General features: G+C 56.3%; 1 long non-coding RNA gene across 1 annotated transcript; it reads left to right on the top strand.

Annotated features, from left to right (window-relative positions):
• The first annotated feature begins 23,195 nt into the window (after positions 1 to 23,195).
• Positions 23,196 to 27,580, top strand: LOC308346327. The gene is made up of 3 exons (XR_013967166.1): positions 23,196 to 23,296; positions 25,859 to 25,935; positions 26,180 to 27,580. It is a non-coding gene; the product is annotated as an uncharacterized lncRNA (long non-coding RNA).
• Positions 27,581 to 27,597: the final 17 nt, after the last annotated feature.

Raw genomic sequence — 27,597 nt, forward strand, 5'->3', positions numbered from 1 at the left:
GATTAAGAGATCAATATAAGAAATTGTTTTCCTATACACTAACAACAGATAATCATAAATTGAAATGAAAATGCCACTTACAATAACATCAAAATACATTCTTATAGCTAAATCTGACAAAACATGTGAAAGGTCTACATAAGGAAAACTACAAAACCGTTGAGAGAAATTAGAGATAGAAACAAACGGAGACCTACGCCTTGCTCCAGATTGGAAGGCTCCGTGTTGGTAGAATGTCGTTTCTTCCCAAATTAATCAATATATCAACACAATCTCGGTCAAAATCTCAGCAGGGTTTTTTAAAAAAACAGTCATGGATAAATTCATTCTAACAAATTCCGAGGGGGCACCTGGTTGACTCTGTGGGTGGAGCGTGAAACTCTTGACCTTGGGGTTGTGGGTTTGAGCCCCACCTTGGGGGTAGATTACTTGCATAAATAAAATCTTTTAAAAAGTTAATAAAAAATAGGGGCGCCTGGGGGGAGCTAGGAAAAGAAAAAATGAAAAGATGGGATTGGGAGGGAGACAAACCATAAAAGACTCAATCTCAAAAAACAGACTGAGTGTTGCTGGGGGGAGGGGGGACGGGAGAGGGTGGTGGGGATATGGACATTGGGGAGGGTATGGGCTATGATGAGTGCTGTGAAATGTGTAAACCTGGCGATTCACAGACCTGTACCCCTGGGGATAAAAATATATTATATGTTTATTAAAATAAAATTAAAAAAAAATAGGGGCGCCTGGGTGGCTCAGTTGTTAAGCGTCTGCCTTCGGCTCGGGTCATGATCCCAGGGTCCGGGGATCCAGCTCTGCATCGGGCTCTCTGCTTAGCAGGAAGCCTGCTTCTCCCTCTCCCACTCCCTCTGTGCTTGTATTCCCTTTCTCGCTGTGTCTTCTTTCCATCAAATAAATAAATAAAATCTTTTAAAAAAATTTAATAAAAAATAAATGGGACTGAAAATTCATATGGTAATTGAAAAGACTTAGAATAGCCAATGAAACTCTGGAAAACAAAACTAGCACTTCCTGGGTTCAAGGCTCATCATAAAGCTATAGTGAGTGAAACAGTGCGGCATGGTGAAAAGAGAAACAAAATAGATCAAGGGAACAGACAGAGAATCCAGAGACAGAGCACACATATATGGAGTCCTGATTTTTGACAAAAGCAGAAAGGCAAGTCAGGGAAGAAAGGATGGTCTTGGGGCACCTGGCTGGCTCGGCTGGTGATCTCGGGGTTGTGGGTTTGAGCCCTAGGTTGGGTGTAGAGATCACTGGAAAACATAAAATCCTTTTTTTTTTTTTTTTTTAAAGATTTTGTTTACTTATTTGACAGAGAGAGATCACAAGCAGGCAGAGAGGCAGGCAGAGAGAGAGGGGGAGGCAGGCTCCCTGCTGAGCAGAGAGCCGGATGTGGGGCTCGATCCCAGGACCCTGAGATCATGACCTGAGCCGAAGGCAGAAGCTTAACCCTCTGAGCCACCCAGGTGCCCCTATACCTGACATTTAAACCATACAAAGCGAAAAGTGTTTCGTTTTGTTTTGTTTTAAGATTTTATTTATTTAATTGAAAGGGCTTTCGGTGAGAAAGAAACTTCTGGAAAGATAGACCCGAAGAGCCTTCCTCGCTATAGGTCATTAGGTGGCAGGACTGGGAACTCTCGTGGCTTCCATGTGCAGGGCCTTGCCCAGAGGGAACTTAGCTGGCTAAGTGTGGGTTCAGAGGATGGCGGGGTGAGGGCCCGGAGTACCCCTTCTGCGGCAGTGTCTCAGGGTGGGGGGCGCTCAGGGTGAACAAGAGAGGGTCAGGCTGAGGCCAGTGCCTGTGTTACAGGACACAGAAGTTCCCCAAAACACGAACAGGTAACTACCTGCACACACCTTCCATCCACACCGCTCTTACATTTCACTTGGCTTGAAAACGCTCTGTAGGGTTTCCAGGGCTCCTGTCCCCAGAGAATGCAGCCGGCAGAGGGGGTCTCTGTGGGAACGGGAGACTTCTGGATCGGCTGTAATTCTGTCCCCTGGAGCCTGTGACAAATGAAAACAGAGGGAGTGTGGTTTCCAGAACTCTCTTCCTTTCTCCCCCAGGTCCAGACCAATCAATATCCGTCCCCGTGGGTACTTAGAGCTGGAGTCTTCTACTTTCCAGCTCTTTGCACTTTTTTCTCACAAATCTCTCCACTGGGGCCCCTGGGCGGCTCAGGTGGTTGGGCGACTGCCTTCGGCTCAGGTCATGACCCTGGAGTCCCAGGATCAAGTCCCGCATCGGGCTCCCAGCTCCATGGGGAGTCTGCTTCTCCCGCTGACCTTCTCCCCTCTCACGCTCTCTAATAAATAAATAAAATTAAAAAAAAAAAATCTCCCCACTGTCCACCATTTTCATGGAGACAGGATTGAGTGACCTTTGTCAACTGTGCGTTAAAACTACGGCCACCCCGCACCTAGAAAATCCCCAGGGAGCGTTGCCTCCCTCGTCTCCTTCTTCTGCTCTCGGGAGATGCTGGGCCAGTGACGTCTGTGGGTCACGTCTCTGAGTGGCGACAGGGATTGCATTCCAGTGCCCAGTCCCTGTTGCCCGGGCCAACCCTGACTCCTGGGCGCTGACCCGACCTAAGGGTTCCATTCGAGAAGCGGACACGTCTAGACCTCTGTGTCTGAAGAAGGTGGTCAGAAAGAGCTTCCTAGGATCACAGGGTGGTTCTGGGTCCCGGCAAAGCGATTCCGTTCGGGGCAGTTTCCCCAGGGCCTCCTTATTCTCAAGCCCCTTCTGGGGGGTTGCTGTTCTCCTGGACCACTGGGGATCACTGTGGAGGGAGGTGATGAGATCTGGGCATTTGGCACAGCCCGCACCGCCCACCGCATCCTGCCCCCCACATCCCCCGGAGGCCCACCTGAGGCAGCAGCCACTTTGGCTCCTGTGGACACGTTGGCAGGGAAATGAAAATGTCCTCAGATCCTGACAAACCTCCTCCCCGGGTTGGGGGCGGACACCTGGACAAGGAGAAAGGAACGGAGCTGGAAATCAGCCCCCCAGGCCCCGTATCTCTGTTTAGCAGAGTGGTTTGTACTGAACACAGCTGCCTCTCATTTCCTCCCCTGTTAAAAGGGGATCTGCGAAGCACCCCCCTGGCCGTCGCTGGTGCCCTGGGTGGGACCATCTCATTTAGTCCCAGACCTAGGAGGGCCCATCAAGTACGCTTGGGAGTAGGTAGGGAGGGAGGGGGAGAGCAGCCTCCACAAAACACAGATGGGTTCTCTGTTGGCCAGCACCCTCTCTGGTCACAGGGAACCCCCTTCCCCCCAAAAATCGAACATGCCCCTACCCCCCAGCGGTGTCGGGGTGCTCTAGGGAGAAGCAGCACTTCCCTCCAAGCCCACCTTCTATGCACGTCGCACCTGGAGACCCCACCGGCCCAGGGCCCCCTCCTGGGGAGCAGGCTGGCGGCCGGGGTTCAGAAGGGGACTGAGGGTCACACTGCATGGTCACACACCGCGCGTTCTTTGGCTCTGTGTTGTGTGGGCTTCTTCTTTTTTTCCCCAACAAGAAACAAGAATTATTCCTGTAATTGTCTTCAATGTTAAAATATTATGACAGTTCCCTGATCGGGCCATTGGGAGAGTTAAATGACGACACTCCAGGGAACGTCAGGACGGCTCTCGGGAGCTTTCAGACCGCGCAGGAGGAAGGACAGGCCTTCTGCCGCCTGCCAGGCTCCTTTGCCTCAGTGGCCCGTGGGGAGCTGTTTGGTCCCGAAGCTTGTCATTCATCCATGCTGGCTCCTGGCATCTTCTACCCAACAGATTCCCTTCCGGGTTCTCCAGGGAGGCCTCGCATCCTAACGGCACACTTCCGTCCTTGAGTGGAATCCGCAGTCACAAAGGATGGGGGGGTGCCACGCCGGCTAGAAGAGCCCATCTCGCCCACCCTGCCGCGCTCCCACCCACAGCTCCCTTCCCCAACCAGGCCTTGCACCCCTAACCCGTGGCCTCGACGTCAGTGGGTGAGGGCTCCTCACCGCTGCCTGCCCCAGTCTGTGTGTCCCGGGTCCTGTGCTAGGGTGGCCTGTGCCCCCTGAGTCGGCCTGCTCTCCCGCACCCGGGGCCTGGGGCCATCACAAGCCTGGGACCCAAACCTCATGCTGCCGGTGAGGGGGGCCCAGAGGCGTCCCTTTTCTTGTTTAGGCCATCACAATGTTGGAGAACAGAAAATACATGTGGGGGACTGTCGGGAGAATTCAGTGAGATAAATGCCAAGTAAAGACCCCTGCCATCCCAGGAAATCGAGGAGTTGGCAACGACCAGACGCCTGGGCCCCCAGAAGAGCTCTCCTCCCTTGTGGCCCCTTCCAGGCCCCCAGAGGGAGTGTGGGACGGGCGGGCTCTGGGGTTTAGCAATCTGCAGGCTCCTCTCCCAGCCCAGGGACGAGGGGCGAGGGGCGGTAGCTTAGCCAGGAGGCGGGAGGAAGCAAAACGCCCCCAGGGGAAGGTGGTGCTGCGCCAGGCTCCTCCTTTAAGAGGGGGAAGTGGTCACCTGCACTCATGAGCTTCCCACAAACAGAAGGTGGGTTTTCCTTGCCTCTACCTGGTGGCACTGGTTAGCAGACATCAGAGGATGGGGGCTGGGAGGGTGGGGAAGGGAGGACTGGAGACCTCAGGGGACCGAAGACTGGAGTATTGGCCCTTAGGTGCCCGCAGGGGCTGCCCCAAGGCTGGCCCTTGCCCCTTGGCTGCTTTTTGCCCACCGTACTTACCCCTGGAGCAGAGAGATTGGGTCTAGATGCTCAAATGGGCGGTGGGGCTGCCTGCTGACCCTGGGGATAAGAGGCACGGAAGGCCCCAGGCCCACATTCAGTGACTTCGGTCACTGGGACATCGTGGAGAGTGGCAAGCCAGTGGTGCCGAGGTGTGCCAGGTCCCGGTACCAGGATGTGCTGGCTTCCCCGGTCACCGGTGGCACCTGCCCAGCTCACCTTCTGGCACGGGTCGTCCTGCCATCGTTCCTGGTGCTGCACTCGCAGGCTGCCCTTCACCAGCTGTGCTCTGGTACCCACACATGCTCGAGGTCCGCCAAGGGCTCTGGGACCTTGAACCCCTGTGTGCTGCACTTTGGGGCATGGGAGTCCCGCGTCCTCTACAAGTCTATTTGCCGCAAGGCTGGAGGAAGAGAAGGGGGGGGGGCACAGAAATTGCTGCAGATCTTTGCCCTGAAACTGTTCCCTGTGATCAGGGGGGCCCCTGGTGCCTGAGATGGACCAGTTCGGGGTTCTACAAGGCTGAGGACTAGCATATCCATTCCTAGATCTGTTGTGTTAAGCAAATGCTATGGTTTGGGAGAGCATCATACATTGTAAGGGTGTGCAGGAACCCACCCCTGTAGGACCCCCCCATCTCTGATAGAGTGGGGTATAGGAAGGGATACCATGCTACACCCCCCTCGGACATGACGAAAGGACACTTTAGCCAGAATGACTTAGCCCGTGTTACTCCAAAAATCTGCGGACCCCACTCTGTGGACCCCCAACAGGGAGAGCATAGGATGAATACATGTGCCCCGCCCCCAGGCCGCACTCGGTAAGTTCCAATCTTAAAGGGCCCCCTTTAAGGCCGTCTGGAGAGACCCGGCTCCTTTAAGCAGAGAGGGCCCACCGAGTTGGAAAAGACCCGCTGAAAGAAATACCGTATTCCAGCCGCCCTCCCAGTGCTTTGTAAATGGCTCTGTCCCCTGGAGGCAAGAGTACTGGGACTAGCAAAGCGCTCCCGAAGAAAGAGAATAGAACCACCGCTGGGTCCAAGAGAGCCCAGTTCTCCTTTTTTTCAGCCCTGGTTACTGTAAAATTGAGCTTGGGAAGTCCTGACAAGGTTTGGAACCTGCAGCATTCCCTCAAGACCTCCAAGAGCGCTGAGCCCAGTGCAGGGCAGGCTGCGGGGTGGCTAGGAAGTGAAGAGATTTTCATGCCCCAGGTCCTGAACAGCGACTGCAGTCTGTTGGCCTGTGAGAGGAAACTTCCCCTGGGCTGTGGCTCACCAGTGGCCCAAGGTCCAGCAGCAGCCAGCACCGTAACCCTGCACAAATGCTGAGGTCCACCGCAGTTCCTCTGGTCTCCCTGCCCCACCCCTACCAGACTGCAGTTTGTGCCACAATTCACCGCGATTTGCCAAGTTTCACTGGTGTTTGCTCAAATCTTGATCCTTGGAGTGGCGTGTGACCATTTCCCAGGTCTGGGGGACTGGTCTCCAGCTGCGAGAGCAGCGAGAATAATGGCAGCTGCAAAGCTTCTCCGGGCGACTGTGGTAAATTTCATCCTCGAGGCAGCTCCCTAAATGCCCTGTTCCTTTAATTAAAGGAATTGCAAAAGCCAACTGAATTCCGGAGGCAGCACCACACTCCCCTTACTGTTTTGCAAATGGCTTTCTCGGCCTGAGGCAAGTCTGTCCTGAAAATGGGCCCTGCAGCTCTCTCCTCTTGGGGTCCTGGGGTCCAAAGAATTGTGTATGGGGGCTCCGGGGGAGACTTTGCACCTGAAGCATCTTCCCCAGACTATCATCTACCCCTGTGGGCAAAGAGAGCACGACCTGCTCCGGTCGGGGTCAGCTGGTTGCCCGTGGTCCGCCATTTACCCATGGTGCACCAGTTGCCCGCGGTCCGCAAGTGACCCATGGCGCATCGGTTCCCCGTGGTCCCAGTTGCCCACGGTCCCCCAGCTGCCTGCAGTTCACCTTGTAGTCCACGGTCCGTCAGTTGCCTATGGTTCCCCTGTTGCCTGCATGGTCTGCTGGTTGCCCGCGGTCCCCTCATTGCCCATGATCCCCCATTGCCAGTGGTCCCCCAGTTGCCCGCAGTATGTCAGTAGACCGCGGTCCCTCATTGCCCACGGTCCCCCAGTTGCCCGCATGGTCCGCCGGTAGCCCGCAGTCCCCAGATGCCCACGGTCCCCCGGTTGCCCGCATGGTCCGCCAGTAGCCCGCGGTCCCGAGATGCCCGCGGTCCCCCGGTTGCCCACATGGTCCGCCAGTAGCCCGCGGTCCCCCGGTTGCCCGCATGGTCCGCCAGTAGCCCACGGTCCCCAGATGCCCGCGGTCCCCCGGTTGCCCGCATGGTCCGCCAGTAGCCCGCGGTCCCCCGGTTGCCCACATGGTCCGCCAGTAGCCCGCGGTCCCCAGATGCCCGCGGTCCCCCAGTTGCCCGCATGGTCCGCCAGTAGCCCGCGGTCCCCAGATGCCCGCGGTCCCCCAGTTGCCCGCATGGTCCGCCAGTAGCCCGCGGACCCCAGATGCCCGCGGTCCCCCAGTTGCCCGCATGGTCCGCCAGTAGCCCGCGGTCCCCCAGTTGCCCGCATGGTCCGCCAGTAGCCCGCGGTCCCCAGATGCCCGCGGTCCCCCAGTTGTCCGCATGGTCCGCCAGTAGCCCGCGGTCCCCAGATGCCCGCGGTCCCCCAGTTGCCCGCATGGTCCGCCAGTAGCCCGCGGTCCCCAGATGCCCGCGGTCCCCCAGTTGCCCGCATGGTCCGCCAGTAGCCCGCGGTCCCCAGATGCCCGCGGTCCCCCAGTTGCCCGCATGGTCCGCCAGTAGCCCGCGGTCCCCAGATGCCCGCGGTCCCCCAGTTGCCCACATGGTCCGCCAGTAGCCCGTGGTCCCCAGATGCCCGCGGTCCCCCGGTTGCCCACATGGTCCGCCAGTAGCCCGCGGTTCCCTTGTTGCCCGCAGTCCTGCACTGCCTGCAGCACCCAGATGCCCGCGGTCCCCCAGTTGCCCACATGGTCCGCCAGTAGCCCGCGGTTCCCTAGTTGCCCGTGGTCCCCAGATGCCCGCGGTCCCCCAGTTGCCCGCGGTCCCCAGATGCCTGTGGTCCCCTTGTTGCCCGTGGTCTCAGTTGCCCGCGGTCCTCCATTGGCTGCGGACCACAGTAGCCTGTGGTCCACCAGTCGCCCGCGGTCCCGCACTGCCTGCAGCCCCCAGATGCCCGTGTGGTCCGCCAGTAGCCTACAGTTCCCTAGCTGCCCGCGGTCCCATACTGCCTGCGGTCCCCCAGTTGCCCATATGGTCTGCCAGTAGCCCGTGGTCTCCCAGTTGCCTGTGGTCCCCAGTAGCCTGTGGTCCCCTTGTTGCCCGTGGTCTCAGTTGCCCGCGGTCCTCCATTGGCTGTGGACCGCAGTAGCCTGTGGTCCACCAGTCGCCCGCGGTCCCGCACTGCCTGCAGCCCCCAGATGCCCGTGTGGTCCGCCAGTAGCCTACAGTTCCCTAGCTGCCCGCGGTCCCATACTGCCTGCGGTCCCCCAGTTGCCCATATGGTCTGCCAGTAGCCCGTGGTCTCCCAGTTGCCTGTGGTCCCCAGTAGCCTGTGGTCCCCTTGTTGCCCGTGGTCTCAGTTGCCCGCGGTCCTCCATTGGCTGCGGACCGCAGTAGCCTGTGGTCCACCAGTCGCCCGCGGTCCACCAGTAGTCCCTGGTCCCCCAGTTGTCTGCAGTATGCCATTGCCCGTGGCCCATCAGTTGCCCGCGGTCCTCTGTGCCGTCATCCCACGGCACCATAACTGCCACACCAGATCTGCTCTGACCCCCCTCTCGTCCCTTCCTTGCTTGGAGACTGTTCTCTGTAGCACAGTTCACTGGGATTCACTACCATTCACCCTGGCTTGTGACTTTATGGGTCGCTGCCATTCTCAGGTGTGCAGGATCTCCCGGTGAGGTATCTGCACATCATCATGCCCATCTCAGCAGTCCTTGGACAATTCCGTGCACCCTCTCGAGGACCTGCTGAAATTCTGCAGTGGCAATTGCTCCTGACCTTCATCCTAACTTAGGAAAACTGTTCAGATCCTGTTCTCCTGCTGAGAGCCTATCTGGAACCCCGATTCTCTTCCCTTATGGTTTGCGTGGTCCTGGCAGTAGCCCGGTTCCTGAGAGGGGCCAGTTTGGGACTCTCCAAAACCAGACAGCAGAGGACCAATTTCCCAGCATTGTGGTAATGAGTAAATGAAATGAGTGACAGGGTACAGTTACTGAAAACACTATGAACTGTCAGTGTGGCAGCATCAACCCCACCAAGAATCACAAAATCCTTGACCCACGGGTGGGACGCGGGTGGCCACACTAGCTTCTCCCCACGTCTGCGGAGGTTAGTGTAACTAGAATGGCTTTGCCTGCGCGGCTTGTGAAACGTCTTGTGTCTGCTCTGTGGTTCTCCAGTGCCGGGCCCACATCAAGATGGACTCTGTAAATTTTCTCCTTGGGGTCATTCCTTACCACCTGCCTGGGTCACCCCATTCCTTCCAGAAGAAAAAGACAGTCTAGAATTGAACAGACCAACTCATCGCCCAAACTCCAGGAGTGGAGCGCCCACCCCCCCCCCAACTGCCGCCCCATAGTTTTGCAAATGGCTCCCCAGCAGAAGCCAGAGCCATTGGGGACTGGGCGGATTGGCCCCAAGAATGAGATGTGTGTCACCCTTACCTTGGAGGCCAGGGATCTGAGTTACTGAGTTTAGGGATCGGAGTCCTTTTGGCACCTGTAGCAAACCCTACCTTTTGAGCAAACGGAGCACAGCCCTCCCGTGCTGAGGATGGGCTTCTGGGCAGCATGGGGGCCCGCGGGATAGTCATGTCTCAGACTCAAATGAGAAATTGCCAAGAGTTTGTGGGCCTGTAAGAGGAGACTGCCCTTGCCAGGATGGGGTCTGCCAGTTGCCCGCGGTCCGCCAGTTGCCCGCGGTTCCCCAGTTGCCGGCGGTTTCCCAGCTGCCCGCAGTCTGCCGCCACACCATAATCCTGCAGCGCCGTAACCGACCACAGAAGTCTGCCGCGACCCCCCACTTCCTGGCCCTTCCTTGCCTCGAAGCATTTCTCTGCAGCACAGTTCAACTGTGATTCACCACGATTCGCCACGGTTTGCGATTTCACGGATCTCCACGATTCTCAGTTCCGCGGGTTATCTACGGCCCTCGGGCAACTTTGTGCGAAGTTTGCGGTAGTTGCCGAAAGTCTGCGGCAAGACAGCTCCAGGCCCTTGGTTTTCACCTCCCCCATCTGAAACTCTGCATTTCAAGAGGAATTGATACTTGACTCTTAGCTGACCCTCCCCCCAGGCTCTTGGTTACCGGTGAATTATTAGCCCTCGGTGGGGGATGGTGGAGCCGGATAGGGGCGCAATCTTTCCCTTTTCCCCTGGCAGTTTTCAGCCCCCTGGGCTGTCTGAGCAGAGGTGGTGGAGTCCTAGGGACCCTGCCGGAGCTTAGATATGGGGCCAAACTGGGAATCGCGCTCGCAGGCGCGGCCAGAACCGTGTCGTGGGCTGTAACCAGTTCACGCTCACCCAAACACACACGAGCATGCGTATACATGTGTGTGTCCACACACGCACACGTGTGTGGACACACACGCTTCTGTTTGGCCCCCCTCCATCTCCGGAGACGGACTTTCACCATTCCCTAGACCCAGAGGTGCAGGGACTCAAGCCATGTATTTCTACAGGAGGAGCAATTCTTGGTCTCCTTCAGGAGAGAGCAAATGTTGAAGCAGAACTCTCGGTTCCGCTTTTCCAGAAGGGAAGGCAATGGCCAGCCGTCAGAGGAGACAGAAGAGGCTGGCAAGGGAGAAGACGGGCGCTCACCGGGAAGAGTTTCTGTGCCCCCTGATATGCCCATCTCATCGGACGAGGTCTTCGTGAGAACTGGGTCTCTTTCAGTGGACAAGTCTCCCCTTGAAGAATCTCTGTCCCTGACCTCCCCCACTCCCTGGGCCTCTCTGCTCTCTCAGTCTCACCTGCTGTAAGGGGTAGGAAGTGCCCCAGTCCCTTTTCCTTTAGACCTTTGACCATTGACATTGACCTGTTCCTAGTGATACCAGGAGACAGTATTTTGTGGGATCCAGCCCAGTGGCCCCCATCATCCTATGCAAGTCCCACGCCCCAGGCACTGGGCTCCTTGTCCCCCAACATCTCCTCAAGCTAGTGACTCGGCTGAGACGGTGAGGAGAAGGATCTGGCTTCCACAAACTGGCCCTCATCTTGGGGCCTGCCAGACCAGATTTGGGGAATATGGGCAAGTCTCTGGGCTTCTGGAAACCTCGGCTGAGGGATCTGTAAAACGCAAGAATGGAAGCTTGGATGGGTGTGCTTTGGGGATAAAATCAAGAATACAACACCGTCTTGTGATCCTCGAAGTCCTGATAAATTGTGAGGGGCTCCTTCCCCAGGAACCCCCAAAGAACCCTCACAGCCCCTTCCAGGTGTTGGGTCAGGTGCCAGCCCCTTCCCAAGCTCTAGCAGGCCCCAAGGGCTCCTTCTCCCAACCAGGGTCATGGCTGGTGCCGCTGAGCCCAGGAAGTGGACGGGAAGGTATTCCCGCAAGGGAAGTGGTCTTTGGTCCCTGGGCTACTCCCGGCTGGGGTTGTTCTGTCCCTTTAAGAAAGGAAAGAACTCCAGCCCAGCAGTTTTCAGGCCCCCATCCTGGTCCTGCTAGTTTGCAAATGACTGTGTCTGCACTGGGGGAGGGGTGAGGCTGAAGGCTGCCCATCCCCCCACTGCTGCTCAGCCCCGAGGACAGAGAAATCACCTCTAGGGTCTGGGAGTCTCGGAGAAGGCTAGACACTTGGGGCTTCACCCCGAGAGCAGACGCTGAAGTCTCTTGGCACTTCTTGCTGGCCACGCTCCTCCCCCCAGCAAATGGACGGGGAACGTTGGGACACGCAAATGTGCAACGGGGCTGCGGGGTGGCCTTGAAAATAGGATAGTGTGAATGCTGTAGGTTCCAAACCAGCAAGCGGGAACCATCCGTGGGCCCCGTGAGGGGCCAGGTCACTCACTTGGCTGCCGCACCGTGGTTTGCAAAACCACCTGCCTCGCGTGGCTGTGCCGTGGCTTGCCGGACTCACGTCACCACCCGGGGGGCCTGGGCCCCTGCTGCCCTCGCTGTGGGGCCTTTGGGTCCAAGGGCAGGGCTCACTCAGGGCCACAGTGCTGGGGAGCACTGGAATAGCGGGGCTGGGGTTCTCTGTGCTCCGGTCTGTGGCGAGCCTGCACCTCCCAGTGGCCCGGTCAAGGACGCGGGCAACGTCCCGCCCCTGCTAGTAGTTGCCGCAGAGCTGGGTGGGAGCGGCTGCAGGCCTTAGTCTCCGGGCAGGAAAACCCAGCTCTCCCGCGGAAGGTCAGGTCAAAAGGATTTCCGAATCCTTTCGGGGGCGACGTTTCCTGCCCCGCAGTGCCCCCCTCCCGGGTCAAGTGTGGGGGCGCACGGGCCATCTCTCGTCTGCAGGGGAAGAGATCAGTAACTCCCAGACCGCAAAGCTGCGCCCATATAAGCCTCCAGCCTTGAGGTTCTCTGTCCCCCGCGTGGCCGCGTGGCCGTGCGGCCAAAGAGCTCAATTCACCGTCCTCATCTTTTGCGTGTTCCCCGCCCTGGGGGAGTGGGCATAGGGGTCGGGAAAAATGTGAATGCAACGCCACGGGGGGAGGAAGTGCTTCCTGGCATACACCCCCCGTGTCTGCTGCTCACGGGTTGTAGTTCTGTGCCTCAGTTTCCTTTTCTGTAATCAGGCGCCCGAGAGCCGTTGGCTCTCCGGTGAAAATGAAATGAGCCATTACAAGGCGAGAGTGGAAAAGCGGGGAAGCGAGGTGGTCGGTTTGCCGACCAGACACCACCACTCTCTGCACCTTCACACACTTGCCCAGTCCTTTGTGCAGGGACCGCGTCTAAGGGAAGAGGCCAGGCTTGGGCTCACGTGCCACCAAGCGTCTGGTCTGCGTGGCCAGAATGCCCAATAGAGACGTCGTGCCCATTTCCACCGCAGACACAATTTAGAGCTGGTGAGGGGAGCTGTTGGGGGCGGGGTGACCGTGGCATTTAAAAAAAAAAAAGATTTTATTTATTTATTTGAGAGAGCGCGTGAGTGGGGGAGGGTGCGGGGGGTGGGGAGGAGCAGAGGGAGGGAGAAGCAGACTCCCCCACTGAGCAGGGAGCCCGAAGCAGGGCTCAATCCTAGGACACTGGGATCATGATCCTAACCAAAGGCAGAAGCTTCACCAACCTGAGCCAATCCAGTTGTGGCATTTTCATGCTAAGTCTCTCAAAAGTTGAATACGAGAGTGGAGATTTTAAAAAACAAAACAAAATCCTGCAGGCACATTTTGACAGGTCCTAATCAAACGTTACCCTTTTGTGCTTTCTATAGACCCGAGCCTCCCGGGCCACCTCCCGGCCCCTGGCTGCAGGTTGGGGGTGAGGGGTGCCAGAGAGTCACAAGCTGAACTTGGCCAAGCAAGGAAATAAAGCAAAGCCAGGCTCTGCGCAGAGTCTCACTGTGCAAGTGAATCTTGGCGCAGAGTTGGGAGGGACGAGACGGGCTTTTTTTTTTTTTTTTTTTAACTTTATTTAGAGGGAACATGGGTTCACGAGCCCCAGTCTAGGGGCACACAGCTCTGCCTCTGTGCTCTGCTCAGCACGGATTCCTAGAGCTGCCAGGCGGCTCGATTCCGGATCCCGGGCTCAGAGATCCTGCCCCAGCCTGCCAGGAGCGCAGCCTTGGGGGTGAGGCCATCTTGATTCGATTCGGGGGCTCCCCTAGCAGACGTTAAAGTCCTTCACATCTTGCTTTTGCCTCATGTCGCCTTCCACTGAGGTTGGAAAGGCAGGCACAGTGTCGCCTTTAACGTCTGGAAACGTGATGATGACTTCTGCCAAGCGCCCAGCCCCCCTTCCCCAGGACCCCGCAGTGAGGCTGGGGGCTGGGGTGTCCCTGACCTGCTCTCATGCGAGCTGCCTCCCGTCCTCTGCTCCACCACGGACCCTCACGTTTCTTGGGCAGGAGGGGCACAGCAGTCCCCACTCTTTGGGGCCGCCTTCCTGGAGACCCTCACATCCTGCTCTTAATTCACAGAATGTGCAAGAGTCCCAGGGAGGCCTGGAGTGACCAAGGGCTGTCACCTATGGCTCTTTTCCTTGGTGCTTAGACAGCTTCCTTTTTAGGGCGTGTGACTCCTTTTTTTTTTTTTTTTAAAGATTTTATTTATTTATTTGACAGAGAGAGAGATCACAAGTAGGCAGAGAGGCAGGCAGAGAGAGAGGGGTAAGTAGGCTCACCGCCAAGCAGAAAGCCTGACGTGGGGCTCGATCCCAGGACCCCAGGATCACGACCTGAGCCGAAGGCAGAGGCTTAACCCACTGAGCCACCCAGGCGCCCCAGGGTGTGTGACTGTTATTCTGTCCTCCAGACAAAATCCTGGGACTGGGGAGAGAGCAGGCGTCAGGTTCCACGTGGACTCAGTCTTCCCCTACAGAAACCTCGCCCAGAGAGAGAGGGTTTGGGGGTGGGCTTGCCACTGAGTGAGCGGCTGGTGGCCTTGACCCCTCTGCCCCCTCCCCTCGTCTGCCCTTCTCCACCTCCTACCCCCACCCTCCGCTCTGTTTCCTTTCCAGCCTAGTGGGAGAGGACAGCTTATACACAGTCCCCGCACCCCTGCACCCCAGGAAGCCCCGCTTCCTGACCCCCATCGGCCCAGCTCCACTCAGGTTTCTGCAAACGAGGGCCCTCTTTGGGCGGCAGAAACCAGCCCCGAGTGCGGGCCTGGGTCTGCGCGGGCTGTTCAGGGCGTGTGTGAGGGCCCCCGGAGCGGGGGGCCTGGCCGTACACTGAAGCCTTTCAGGGACAGCTCGGGCTGGGCAGCCAGACAGTTTTGCTTGGATCTCTGGGTGGCCACGTGGCCATACGTTCAACGCTCCGAGATGTCTGTGCCCGGAGCCAGCCAGAAAAGTGACTTACGGCTGAAAGCAGGGTTTGAACGGCTTCTGCTGTGGAGAGGCCCCTCAGAGTAAACAGTAAGAATTTCTGGGAAATGTACATAAGGCCAGACTGTTGGGAAAGACGCGGGCCCAGAATTCCTGAGCCTCAGCCCCGGGGCGAGACGTACCAGCTTTTCACGGTCATCCCAGCCCCCGCCGGGCTCTGTCCTCGAGTTAAGTGACGGTTCTCTATTTGCCGAATCCTCTTCCCAGCGAGGGCAGAGTGGCTCCTTCTTGGGCCCGAGCTGAGCACACTGTCTCCCTGAGAGACAGAGGCAGGGGCAGTCGGAGGCCGGCCTGGCACATAGTAGGAGCGTAGCACAGCGCCCCGAGCTTCAACTGCTCTGGCCGGGGGGCTTGTCCCATCGCTTGTCATTGCATCCCCAGCAGCTAAGACAGTGCCAGGCCCAGGAACCTAGAGTTTCCCTGAACGGAATGAAGGCATGTGCGGAAATCTGGAATTGCCCTTCAAAGTTGATAAAAACTCAGCTAAAGGGGTCAAAACCTCAGCTGGCCTCTTTTTGGGGTGGGGGGGCAGCTCGCTTTGAGAGTGCCGGCCTGGCCCAGCGGCCTGTGTGTCACCTACTAGGTGACTGGATCCCCAGGGCCACCACCGCCCCAGCTGGGGACTTTGACCCCCAGGGTCTCTCCAGAGAATGTGGAAGGCTTTTTGTGTTCAGAGCAAAACTGTGGCCTGAGTATTTCATATTTTTGCTGAGGCTCCACGGGGTGAGGTGGGCAAGACCCTCCTCCAGGGGGCCAAGGGGTCCGGAGACTTTCCCGAAGCCCTCCACCCCCACCGGTTCACAAAGGGAGAGGTGTCTTTAGGTTGGGAGCTGGTGGGAGCACGCAGGCCTTTGAAAGGCGGCCTTTGTTTGCTTTTCTTTATCATCAAAAGTGCAAGGGCAGTTCCGTTTACCTAAAGGCAAGCGCCTTTAAGCTCATCCTTTCTGCAAACACCTAAAGGGTATGTTGAACATTTGAGCCCTGTCTCGGAGGGCAAAGCGTTTGCAGAGCGTAAGCCAGAACAAGTTGGTGGATGGGGCCGAGACTCCGAAGCCCGCCATGACCTGCAGAGTTCTGAAATGACCTTCAGGGCCTGGCGGTCACCCCCAGCCCCCTTGGTGATGCAGTTACCCCAATGGGGCCGGGGGGACAAAGCTTTTCGGTGGGCTGCGGTTTCAAGATGTGTGTGCATTCCAGCTCTAGAAAGAGCATATGCTGCAGGGACTGGCATGGACGGCGACTCCTCGCCCCCGCAGCATTATTGCCCCTGCCCCTCTGCTGGGGTTGCCAGGACCGAGGGGCTCACGATTGTCCTCTGCCAGGCCCGGAGCTGTTCAGCCTCAGGTAGGGGCGAGGGCATGGCCAAGACCCCGTGCGCCGCGTAGAGGGCTGTCTTGCTAGATCTGCTCCCCTGGGGGCAGCGTGGCTGTGTGTAGGGGGTGGAAGGATGGCACCCCAGGGACTGAGAATCTCCCCAAGCCCTCCCTGCACCCAGGGCTTCCCATGTCGGGCCTCATTCAACCTTCTTAACAAGATGCTGGCTGAAAGGCAGATGCCATTATTATCCCCATTTGACAGATGAAGAAACTGAGACACAGAGTCTCCTGAGACGCCCTCAGAGCCGAGCAGCCAGTGAGCAGCAGTAACAGAGTTTGAACCTGGGTTCGAGGTCAGAGCCTGCGTTCTTGCCCACTCGGTCTCACCGCTTCCTTGACAAATGTCTACGCCTGTTGTGTCCTCCCAGGTCTAAGAGGACAGCACGGAGGAAGGGGAGGAGAAGGGCTACGTGTCCTGGGGATATTTTTTATTGGAAAGATCTCTTTTCCCCCTGAGCTGGCACACTGCATCTCAGATCCCAGACTTGGAGAGGGGAGGTCACACCGAAGAAGACAGCTGTTCCTTGGTGGTGCTGGAGATGAAAGGTGCTGGGCCAGGTGGCTGTGCTCAGGTGGCCGGCCTGGTCCACGGACAGCCCGCGGGGCCCAGCAAAGAGGCTGCAAGTGGGGAGGCTGGTTTCTCTTTTCTTTCTGGTGGATTGTGGGGATCGGAGAAGCCTTGTCTCCAAACTGGGAGGTTCAGCAGCCATGCTCCCGGGCATTTTGGAGAGAACGGTGTTCAAGGCTGTCCTACACACGTGAGAGGGGCAACTTCACGTCCGTGGCAGGCCCGCAGGGCGCACAGAGCACAGATCTTTCACTCACTGACTTAGTAATTTTACTGAATTCCCCTTTTAAAAAAATTAAATTAAATTTTATTATTATTATTTTTAAAGGAGGTGGAGGTTTACTGAACACACCACAAGGGAGTGGCAGGCAGGATAGCAAGGGAGAGACTGTCTTTACTTTTTTTAAATTACTAAATAAATTGATTCTATAAAATAATAAAATAATTGATTCTATAAAATAAAGGCAAATGACAAAAAATCAAGAAGATCTCTTTGGGCACTCTTTGTGTCCTGTAGCTGGGGACACACGGTGAGTACAGCACTCATTTTTTCTCCCCATTTAATCTAAGTACCAAAAGGAGGCATTTTATCCCCATTCTACAGACCATGAGAATGAGGCCCAGGAGCTTGAATGACTAAGCCAAAGCCACATGGGAAGCAAACAGACTTGCACCCCAGGTCTGCTCTCAGGGCCCAAACCCTCAACCACCAGGTGAGAATGGGCCACCAGAGGCTGCGAAAGCAGCCCACAAGGGAGGACTGTGTACCCCTGGGACCCCTGCCTCTTGTGCAGACGTCCCCCAGTTGCCTTGTCTCCTGGACGCCCTTGACTTTCCACTAAGGAGACGGTGGCTTCTGGGTGAGGCTGAGACACAGATATCACCAGGCCTGGCCCAGAGAGGCCGACTGTGCTCTCTGGAAGGATCGAGACCTTGAATGTTTAAATTGAAAGCTTGCCCAGAATTGGCCCCCTTCCCTTTGCCGTTAAGACAGGTCTTGCTATAGTCATCACTGAAATCTAGTACAAATGTCTTCTCTTGGAGCCTCTTGGGTGGGGTGGCAGTTTTTCAACTGTCAGCGATCTTTTAGTTTAAAAAAAAAAAAAAAAAAAAAAAAAAAAAGAAAGCAAACTTTCCAGTCCTGTTCTACCTGGAATACATTTTCCTCTCGGGGGCCCCTCCCCCAGGCCTCGGTGGTTCTGCCAATACGGTAAAGCCAGCCCCCTCCCTAGCCGCGGGCAGCTGAATGAAGCAGTTCTTTGCTCCACCGAAGGAAATATTTCCATGGCGTTGGGCCAAGAAAACCCCTTGCTTGAATCCGGGGGCTGGCCCACGCCCAAAGCCAGGGGGGCTGGGTGGGGGCGGGGCGGGTCGACGTGGCCACCTTTTCCTTGAGTCGGGATGTGACTGCTAATATCCAAGCCATGGCGGGGTTCTGCTCCGCCGAGATCCCATTCTCGGCCTGCCTCATCCCCCGCTAAATGGATCTCTTTAGGCCCCTCCTGTAGGAATGAAACCAGTTTTTGGTTTCACTTGGTTTTGTGGCTACCAGCTCAGAGTTTGCTCTCCTCTGGTGCAGGTTTGAGAAAGCCCTTCCAGAAGTTGGGTGTGGCCGTGGGGCTGCCCCCGCCCTTGCGGGCAGCACCCCTCCACCCCCATTCTTGAAAGCTCCCTCCAGGGACTGTGCCTGAACTACTCAGGAGGGGAGCCCCGAGGCTCTTGGTTTGTGTTTAGTTCAGAAAGAAATTTCATAGTTGACGTCTTGAAGGGGGATGCTCAGATGGCCAGTCATTTTGCATGGCCGCATTTTTTTTAAAAAACAAAAATGCGATTAAAAAAGCAATACAGGCCATAGAGACATGCATAAAAGTAGAAGAAAAATCTCCCAGAGTCTATTCACCCAGAACAACTGATGGTTTTCTTGAGGGGGCTTTTGAGGGTAATTTTGGGCTATTACCTTCCGGTTCTTTTTCATTGGCTCTAATCATGGAAAGTATTGGTAAGGAACAGTGTCTACCCTCTCTCCCGCATACCACAAACCCCCAGAGCCAAACACATACACGCACTGCCTTGAAGCCCAGCAGCCTACCGGGAAGTAAGCTTTATCCTTGGCCTTTTGCAAAAGGCGCTGACTTCTATTTGTCTTTTAATATCTACAATTTGACAAACTCCTCTATGCAAAGGTTGAGGCTGCACCCAGAAACTCAGGTTTCCGGGAAGAGGGGCGTTCCTGATATTGGCGTCCTGGGTGGGAGGGGCCTAGAAGTACACGGGGCACCCCTGGTGTCCAGCTCCCCATTTCCCAACCCCAGAATCACGACATCTGGCAGAGACCCCCCCAAGCAACCAAATCACAGGGAAGGGAGTGTGGGTATGAATTGTGTTTGGATAATAAATAAATAAAAAGCGAGCCCCTTGTCCAAGTCCTTAAATGGGAAAGACGTTAGACTTCATATTGAGGGCAAACTCAAGTTCCTTAGAGGAGCGCCTGTCTGGCTCAGTCAGTAGAGCACTCGATTCTCATCTCAGGGGTGTGGGTTCAAGTCCCACGTTGGGTGTAGAACCTACTTTAACCTTCCTGAGGGGTTGTTAGCATCAGAGCAAGGGGTCGGTGTGCATTCTAGAAGAGCCACTGTCAATTGCAAGACCCCGTAAGATGGGACCGTTATTTGATCATTTCCCCCAAATCCTGACTGCTTGAGGTCCAATCTCACACCTTCTAGGAGGCAGAGAGGCTGTTCCTGACAACGCCCAGGTGTCTGTACCCCAAAATAACTTCATGGGAAGGCCCTCTGAATTCCAGGCTGCTTCTCTGACTTTGGCTCAGGTCTACGGGGAGGAATGGTACGGAGTTCAGAGATGTGTGATTTTGGCGTGTTGAAATGGCCAGAGGCTGGCTTTGTATACTAGCGATTAGGAACGCCCAGCCTCACTGTAGCCACTTGTGGGAAGTGCAGAAGGAGCCTCAAGAGATTTCTGGGGAATACTAGCATTTTCGGGGTACCCGGAAGACTGGGAAAATCTGCTTAGAAGGGTAGCCACTCAGGGGATGCTTTTTTGTAAAAGCTCACAGTGTGGTTTTTGAGACGAGAGTGCGTTTACCCACGGCTGGGAGATTGATACAGGAGGACCTTGTCTCCATTTCCTGGCCAAATCTTAGGACATTTGTACACTTGCCCACAAGTATGTACATGTGGGTAGGAGACTGCTCACACAGCTTTTGAGGGCTCCCAAGTATGAATTAAAAAAAGAAGAAAAATGTGTGCTTTGAATTAGATCTATGTGAAAAAAAAAAAAAAAAAAAAAAGGCAACAGGGCTAAACCATGTGTCTGGGACACTGGCTCTCCTCCAGGGCCCTTCCAAGAGAGCTGGGTTTCAGCATGTACAGAAAGAAAACGAGTCATTTCTCAAGCCTGGATTTCCTTGTCTGTTTGGCCCTATTGATATCAATCTGAGCCCTCAAATGTCCTTTTTTGAGCAAGGAAAGCATTCACAACATCGCTCAGATTGAGAAACAGTTTGGATCCAAATATTACCATAGATTTGGCTCTTTCAAGTTATTTCTTCCATTGCTCTGGACCAATAAATATTTAAAAAGTTAGATTCTGAGCTCCAGAAAAGCCAACAAAAACATTTAAACATATGGATATCTTTTTTTATTGTGGTTAAAACCATACTCAGTAGAGATGAGTTTACAGCAGTGTTTTCTTTCTCTCTCTGCCTTTTTTTTTTCTATCTTCTCCTCTTTCTTTCTTTCTTTCTTTCTTTCTTTCTTTCTTTCTTTCTTTCTTTCTTTTAGGAAGCCAGGAGGATAAACATGTTGCCATGGTGTTCTGTTTAAAATAAAATACAATGGAAAGAAAAGCAGAATGATGAAGTAGCCACATGGACTGCAGGATACACCTGATACTAATTACTGTCATGCAGAATGTTCTGGAAGACATTTGACTCGCCTGATGTATACATTCAAATCAAGCAAAGCAGGACTGGAAGGCTCCTTGGGGACCATCTTGTCCAACTCTTTCCTTTTTCCAGATGAGGAAATAGGGGCCCAGGGAGAGGCCTGGACCTCAGCCTCCCAGTTAGGAGGCAGCAAAGCGGGGATTCAACCCCCCTCCCTTTCCCCCCGCCCCGCGCTTTTGTCGGAAACACATAATTTCCAGGGTCCTTTACCTTGGCCTGTCAGTAAGACCCTGAAAAAGAGGAGTGGGCTTTACTGTTAAACTCTTGAGCGTGGGGCTTTGGGGCTTTGGGGCTTTGGAGCCAGGGAGCCCAGGAAAAAAAAAAAAAAAGAAAAAAAGAAAAAAACCAGAGAGGCTGATTGCGCTAGGAGGCCCAACTTTCCTCCTGGGCGCCAGGCCCTGAGAAGAGATGCGCATGGATGTCTGGAGTTTCTCCTTCCTGGGCCTCCCGGGGGCACCCAACCCAGGCCTGGGGCTCCTCCCAGAGCATCAGCTCCTGTCCTTTTGGGGCTGCAAGGCTGACGCCAGGAGGCACTGTCTCTAGGGCGGCCTCCGGGGGCCCTGAATGCGTGGCTACTGACGCTCTCTGGTGGCCGCCTGGGCTCCCACGCAGGCCTCCCACGCGTGGAGGGCGAGCGGGAGCCCCCGTGACAATGCGCACCCCTCGCCTCTGCCCCCGAGAGGCTAGCAACCGGGCCTGCCGGCGTCTGATTGGCTGCGCAGGCCTGACGACAGGGGCTCCTGGGCGCTGATTGGTCCCGGGCCGCTCCGGCTGTTTCCTAGCTATTAATACTGAGGCTAATAAACGTTCTCCTGTTGACAAGGATGCTCGGAGCCATGATTTTTTGAAGCTTTCTTGACGTCTGCGGCTGGTGCAGGCCTTTCTGTCTCGCGAGTTTTGATGGGGGACGCTAGTCTCTGGGACTCCTGGCGTGGTCCGCAGGCTGTAAATTGGGTGTTCTCCCCCCCGCCCCCACATTATCTGACACTTTAGGGTTGGCACCCCGCGATGTCCCTAAAGCCCGCTCTGTCTTGTCTCCCCAGCGGCACAACCGCTCACCTATAAACGAGCCCCCCGCCCAAGGCTCGGGGTCTTTCGTGACCTGGTGGTCCGCGTCCACCTCCCTTACGGATCGCTCCGTCCCTTCTTTTCAGCCCCGGAGTCTCCTGTGTGTGTGAAAGCCACCGCGCAGGATCGCTGGGCACGGCGGGGGGCGGAGGGGGGTCGCTCCGAAGCTGCTCTGAGACCCCCCCCCCCGCCCCCCGCCAAGTAGTGCGGGACGGAGCTGTTCGAACTTGATAGTCCCCGCAGGGCCCCTCTGCCTTTCCCCTTCGGGACCCATCGCTCATTCTCACCCCTCTCTGTCACTAGGCGCTTCATCCTTGCCCTCCCGGCTGCCACCCACCTGTCACCCTAAGATAGATCCCCAGTCCCTTTCAACAGCATTTTGACCTTTTCGAGAGGACATTTGATTGACGGCCCTGCCCGCTTTGCCACTCGGTGCCCGGCAGAGCTGCTGAAGGCACCACCTGTTACGGATTCAATCTCATGTGCCAAGTCCCGGAGCACGAGGCCGTGCAGCTATGCTCGGCCGCAACATGTGTCGCTGCCTGTTTCCCCGGGGCGGCACAGGGAGGGGGGCTGGCTTTTCAAAGTGTCCGTGCGGGGGAAATCACCTCGATTTTGGGGGGTACCCCACGCGTCTCCACGTGGGACACGATCTTCCTCGAAAAGTACTTTCCCTAGAGGGACACGGCTCATGTCTGAATTATTATTAGGACCCCGGTTTGGGGGGGTACCCCCTTGCTAACATGTAGGAAACGGACCCCCTGGCAGAGGAAGGGACATTGCCAGGTTCTCGTGCACAGGTTGTAAGCGGCAAAGCCCGGGACTCAAAACCCATTTTTTTTTTTTTTTTCCTCTCCCTGACTCGGAGATGCAAGGCTGTGCCGAGTCTTTCATGTCAAAGATAACCAATCAGAAATGGACGGGTGGGCTAAAAGGGGGTGACAGCCGCCACTTACATGTGGGTACTGGTTCTCCTGCTCGGGGCGTTTTATTTTCCGGGACAATAAGCAGAAAGCATCATTTTCCTTTCCCTAAGCCGCATCCTCTGCTAGAGGTTCCGAAATAGTCAGGTGTGTGATGTGCCGCCCCCGGCGCCCCAGCCGTACCCTCGGCCCGCCTGAGGAAAACCATCCCTTGTCCCGTTCTCCCAGCAAATTGTGCAGCCAGATCGCCGTGCTCGGCGAGCGGGGCTCGGGTAGGGCAAAAAGCACCAGCGAACACAGGGTGTTGGTCATGGCGGCGAGGGGCACTGCGGCAGATTTTTTTTTCCTCCCTTCTTTGCTGCAATCTGGGTGCGGCTAGAGCAATTTGTCATAGAATCTGGGGGGCTCATTTTTCCGGCCAATCACTTTTGGAGAAATGAGCGCATTGCAGCAGAATGCGCTGACGTCAGAGACCACCCCTTCTGCGCCTCCATATAAACCCCACCCAGCCAGCCCCTAGCGCAGACGGCGGAGAGCGGAGAGGGAGCGCGCCTTGGCCCGCTGGCCGCGGCTGCAGCTCCTCCGGAGAGCCGGGGCGCCCACGCGAGAATCTCCCCACCTGGTGAGTGGTTGGCCATCCTTGCCTGGAAGGATGTGCAAATCGAAGACGACACCCCTTCGAGGTTGGGCTCTGTCCTCCTGGACATGCCGATGACAGACGCCGGGGACCTTCTCTCGAAGGCGGCCACCTCGCCTGGTCCCCGAGTGTCGGCGGTGAAAATTCTGTCAGGCAGGAAGATCTCGAGGCACATTTTCCTGGGGGGCAAAATCAGGGCCCTTTTCTCGTCCAGACCCTCAGCTTGAGGGTCGGCTGGGTGGTGGTAGGGGTTTAGGTGAAGTCCAGGGGGAGGGATTCGATCAGATCCCCGTTAGAATCCAGCGTACCGCAGTCGCCGGGGTCCAAAACCCCGATTTTCTGTGCTCGAAGGCACCTTTAGAATCCCGGTTGGTGGGAGATATGGCGGCGGGTGCATTATGCATGCCCCCGAGTCGGGGGGGAAGAGCACCTAAAAAGAAGAGTCTCCCAGGTAGATGCCCCCCTAATTTTTGGCCGGGTTCTTGGTGGCCCGGAGGCGTGAGGGGTGCAGGTTCCCGTCCACAAGGGATTGCGAATCCAGATACCCAGGTTTCGTGCAGACAGACTCCAGTCAAAATTTAGAGTAAAATTGCTAACTGTTAATCATCTGGTTCCCCCGATCCGTCACTTTATTAGTGGAAAGATATGGCGCCCAAGTGCAGACCCATCAGAAGCCCCCTAGGACCGGTTCCGTAGAGAAGGGCGGCCGAGGGGAAGGTCAAGTCATTGGGGGCACTGGCAGAATAGCAGGGTGGTGGGTTGGGGTGCAGAGAAGGCCGTGTCCTTGGGGCTGGGGGAGGCTAATCTAGAGGGAAGAGAGCAATACAGAAAAGGGGGCGTGTTGGGGCTGTCCAGGCGCTGGGAGTTGGGAATTGGGGGCCGGGGGTCTTTTTAGCATTGCATGATGGTCGTTACAAGATTCTGACATGTTGCGGGGTTTTGAGTTTTGATAAAGTCGTCTTTTGCCGTTTCCTTTGTCCCTGTCAAGCCCCCCCACGCCGCCCCCTCCCCACTCTGGGCCGGCGGGCTCGGGCGGGGGGGGGGCGCGAGCGGGTTGCTACGTGGCAGGTTTCTGGAAGGTTCTCTTGCTGGCCGCCAGAGGGCGCTGGTGGCACTGCGGAATTTTGGGGGGCGGGGTGGCGAGGGGAGGTGGCCTTTGTTCTTCTGCTGGAGGGGGTCGAGCGCGGGATTTACTGGAGAATTCTGGATTCGTCTATCTGAGGGGGGAAATGTTTTAAGATGCCGGGGTTCCCTGGGCAGCCGCTGGAGCGTTGGCGCCGGGCGGAGATGCCGCGATTCGCGGTGACTTGTGACTTAGGGGGTCGTGGAAGAGCGTGGGCGCAGATGAGTTGATCGTAGCGGGCTTTGGTTTTGGGGGTCTTCACAAGAGGATGTGGCGCATTTGAGCAAGACGGGAGGGGTCGTCAGGCTGTGGAGTAGGTGTCGTCGCGCTGTCTTGAGGTCCCTGCTGGGGTGAGCTGAGATGGGGGGGGTCGGTGGTGCTCTGGACGATTCTAGGTGGGTTTGCCCGCCTGCGTATTACTTTTTAGCGATAGTATTTTGTATCATGTGTCCCGAAGCCACGCGAATGAGTGAAAACGGTGGATCGAGAACTGGGTCTTTAGAATTTTAATTAATTTATCTTTAATTGGACTTACCGAAGGTCAGAGCCAAGATGTCTGTGTTTTCACTTAATAAAAGTGGAATCGTGTTCTGGAAAGATCCCGTGGCGAGCGCCTTCTCGGTAGCCTTACGTGTCTCTGATGCAGGGTGACCCCCCCTCCCAGTTGGGGGTGCCGAGGGGCCCCTGGACATGTGTTGGGGGGGCGCTGATCGATGTCCACAGGTGGATTCTGGCATGCGATGGCGGGTGTAGTGTTTCGAGGACATAGTGGCCCTGCGCGATGTGCTGGTGTGGGCTGTGGCCTCCCCCCACCCCAGCCCCAGACCTGTTGGGCGCCCCCCCCCCCCCGTTCTATGCCAGCTGTGCCCCTGGCAGCTGTGGGCCAGGCGCTGCGGGGGCGCGGGAGGCTCTGCTGCGCGCGCGCGCGCTGCAGGTGGCTGCGCTCCTGAGTCCTGGGTGCTGGCCGCGCGCCCCCTAGCGGTCTGTGCCTGCAAATGGTTCGCGGCCCGCTAGACCTGGCTCCAGGTTGCGCATGCGCACACTGCTAACACTTGCGCTCTGTCAATCAAGTCTTCCTTACCCCCTCCCACTTCTCTCCCTCCTCCCCTTTTCAGTTCTTTCCTTTCTACCCCTCCCATTTCTCCTCTTCCCCCTCCCCTCTGCTTTTCCTCCTCCCTCTTTTCCCCTCCCCTTCCTGTCTCCCCTTCCCTCCTCCCTCCTCCTCCCTCCCCCCTCCCCCTCCCTTTCCTCCTCCTTCCATTCCCCTCCCTCTTCCCTCCTAACTCCTCCCTCCTCCTGCCCCCTCTTTCCCACTGCTCCCTCCCTCTCCCTCTGAGTGCCCCCTCCCTCTCTCTGCTGTTCCTGTGCTGACCGTTAGAGGTCATCAAGATGGTTTCTAATCCAGCCCCCTTCCCGTGCCGTAGGGTCTCCTCAGGGATGACATCACCTGTTCACCTCCTTGTCTTCAAGGACCACCTCCCGATGCCACGCTGCTGCCAAGGTGCTTGCTGATCACCTCCCCCTGATGGTACCTTGGCCCCTCTTTGGGGAAGTGTATAACTCAACTTGCCGGGCAGAATCCCCACCCCTGCCGCCCTCCCTGCACCACCCCCAGACCCATTAGCAATTAAAAGACCATTTTAAATTTTAACTGATTAGTTTTAGTTATAATTAATTCATTTAAATTTCATTACTACATAGACTTGGACTTTTAAGTGGGGCCTCTAACCTTTGATCAATTGCAGAGGCCACTAGGAGCTCCGACCCCTGGATGGCACCAGCGTACAAAGCAGCCACTGGCAGAGACCACCCCCCCCATGCCCACACCACCAGGACGAGGATGACTGAGGATGAAGAGGACCAGAACCGACCAGCCGGCTCTTCCCTCTTGGCCGAGTGTTTAAACCAATGCCCTAGTGAGGGGGCGTTGGTCATTAACCCCTGACCTTTGCTATGCTTATGCCTTGATGCTATGAATACTTTCCTCTAAGTTTCTACTTGTGTTCACTTGCCAGCGCCCTGGAGTGTTTCCCTGCCCAAGGAGTTGTCAGTCTTTCTTCGATGACAACCCCCTTGTTGCCTGTATGATGTCCTGAATGGAAGGATCCCTTTGGGAACTTCTCAGGAGGGGGACCTGGGCCAAGGGCTCGACCAGCATCTCCCTGGCAATTCCAAGGCCCGGGGTGGGCTTCTGGAATGAGCATGTGCCCTGACGCCTGGCTACCGAACTGCCAAGGGCCTCCCCACCTCTCCCCACCTCTTCTCAGATCTCCTTGTTCTTTCTGGGGAATGGGGACAAGAGCAGCCTCCCAGGGTTGTTGTGAGTATTGAATGATATGAAACCCCCTCAGGCAGGGCTGGGCATAGAGGAGGTGGTCAGCAAATGTCTGTTGTTGAAAAAGTTTGGTAGGTCGGTCCCTTCCCACCCCTGTCACTCTCGTCTCATGCTTCTCGTTTATTCTCCCACAGCGCTCCAGGCAGCCCCTGTCTGCGGGGCTCTCCTTGAAGCAGGTAGGGGTCCACCGAGATGGGCGTTGGGCAGACCTGAGTAGGAACATGAACCTCACATGTGGTCATTTCCAGAGCACTTTCTATGTTCTACGAGTGTCTTATTTCCATGTCGTACACACATATATGAACGAAGCAGCCACATTTACAGGAGAGAATGGGTTTGACATTGATTGGAGGGATTTTAAAAGGGTCGGGTGGGGGGTTGGGGGCGGGGTGGGGGAAGAAGAGGACTTAGGAGAAGCAAGTGCCCCCTCCCACAACACAGGACACGCTCACATTCACAGCAGGGACACTGAGGCTGGAGGAGTGTAAGTGTTTTGTCACATTGTTGGCAAGAGAAGGGGTCAGAGTTGGACCCTGGGTGCCCTTGTGGCCGCCCCTTACCTCCCCTGGGCCCAGAGTTGTACTAAGAGCCTTTTGATTTCCAATCAGGCATTTGACAGTGGGATAGCCTGTTTGAAATCCCAGCTGTCAAGCATGGTCTGGGGAGGGGGGGGTGGGTAGAGGGCATCTGGGTGGCCCTGTGCTGGTGCCGTGTGCTGGTGCCACCTCTCAATGACTGGTGTGACCTTAAACAAGTCACTTAACTTCTCCAAGCCCCAGTCCCTTTCATGGGCTAAATGGGGATTTAAGAGAAAAAAAAAAAAAAAAA

This window comes from Martes martes, assembly GCF_963455335.1.
Source record: "Martes martes genome assembly, chromosome: 7".
Lineage (NCBI taxonomy): Eukaryota > Metazoa > Chordata > Mammalia > Carnivora > Mustelidae > Martes > Martes martes.